This window comes from Triticum urartu, unplaced genomic scaffold (assembly GCF_056163025.1).
Source record: "Triticum urartu cultivar PI428250 unplaced genomic scaffold, HENAU_Tu73 scaffold420, whole genome shotgun sequence".
NCBI lineage: Eukaryota > Viridiplantae > Streptophyta > Magnoliopsida > Poales > Poaceae > Triticum > Triticum urartu.
The window spans coordinates 30,435-32,500 of NW_028260600.1; positions in this window are offsets into that span (position 1 = coordinate 30,435).

Below are 2,066 nucleotides of genomic sequence, written 5' to 3' on the forward strand. Positions count from 1 at the left end.
AAAATTTGAACGATTAAATTACTGCTCCCGAATATTCAACTGACCGATTAATTTCTTATAACGTACTCTATTTTTCTTTGCCAAATAAGCCAGCAAACGTCGACGTTTTCCCAAAAGTCTTCGTAGACCTCTTTCCGATGAAAAATCTTTTTTGTGTAATTCCAAATGTGAAGCAAGTCTCCGTATCTTATTGGTGAAACTGAATACTTGAAATTCAACAGAACCCCTGTTTTCTTCTTTTTCTTCTTTAACCATAAATCCAAAAATTTTTCTACCTCCTTTCTTTTTCATGTATTTTTCTGATCAGGAAAAATACAAAATTATGTCAGTTATTTTGAAGTTATTCTAATCTCGTACACACACAAATTTGCAATTATTCATCTACTACTGGAATTTGGATTTATTTTATCGATGCAAATTGGATTTGGATAGAAGGGTACATTCTTTCTAATATTTTAGATAGAAGAAATGTTTCTTCTATCTAAAATATTAGAAAGAATTTTGCTGATTTATTTATTGCTATATGCAATTTATGGAATTGATACACCATTTAATTGATATCATTTAGCAAAATGAAACACAGCATATGCATCCATCTTTTGGCTCGAGAATTTCACGGGATAGAGATATGGTATAAGAAATAGACTATTAAGTAACTCTAAATGAATTGTGGATACATCTGTATCCTTAACATACTGAAACGATTGTCATTATTCGTATCAAACCAATAGCGATTCATACAAGCTAAATCTTCTAATCAATGGTGGGCCAATAATGAATTTTTTTGCATATGTATTAAGACGCTTGGCCTGATTTCGAAATTGTCCAGAGTTTTATATGTTGTTTTCATTGCAAAATGATGGGTCTCCTTCCATAACTTTCCAATTACGAGTACGAGAATTGAAAGACATGAAAATTCTCAATTCTCTACGGCGTCTAGTAGATAGAAACAAGAAAATCAGAAGAATCTTTCTCTCTATTCACTATCATTCCGCGTCTTCGACTTCTATTAGTTTCTTTTCTTCTTTAATGCAATAGCTATAGTTTGATATAAGAATCCATTTCTCAAAGTAATGGAAACCATTCTCTTATAGGAAATGGTTCGAAAATCGCTATTCCACCTTTTAGGTATCGTGAAAAGTGATACCTGTGAAGATCGTGCATTTCAGTCAAATTCAGATCCGTTTTTCGAGTCCATGATATAATATAACCAAATTGGATAGATCTTCCACCTGTTTAGCTAAGAAAGAATAGATACAGAGGTGGATAATAGATCGATATGAAGATCATGAGCTGCCCCATAATGAAATCGCCAGTAGTCGCGAATATCTCCTTCTTCCCTAATCCAAGATTGGAGAAAGAAGATCTAAGAGGGACCTATGGAGAATGTAGTCAGAAATCCATAATAGAGTCCGACCACAACGACCGAATTAATTATCCTCATCGAGAAACTTAGACTACTAAATAGAAAAGATTTGAAAATCATGGCATGGGTCTCCTTTTTTTCTTTCTTTAGAGTTTTCTATATGCACAATTTCTCGATGTTTCGATGAGAATTTCTTGACTTTCCATATATAGAAAGAGATAGACTATAAATGACATCTCTTATGTCAATAAGACCAAAGGGATGGATATTAAATGATAGGAAGTGCTAGGAAGTGAAATAGAATGAAATAGAGCCACTTTGGGCTTCCCTATGAAATGAGGCATGGAACGGAGCCACTACGAAGAAATTATGGGAGTTACGAAAGAAGCTTCGGACTCATATTGTTCATGGGTTGAGAGCGGGAGTTGAACTCTAGGAGGTCGAATCCCCCCTTGTTCCTCAGTAGCTCAGTGGTAGAGCGGTCGGCTGTTAACTGACTGGTCGTAGGTTCGAATCCTACTTGGGGAGATTTTATTCATTCTTTAATGTAAGAATTTTAATGTAAGAATAAAGAATTGAATTAAAGGGCTTGCTTTGACCCTTAGGAGTAGGTAACCCGTTCGCTATCCTTGTTTCTATTTCTATTGCATTCTATCTCATCGTATCACATTCTGTTCTACGATTCCACTTCGACAAAAGG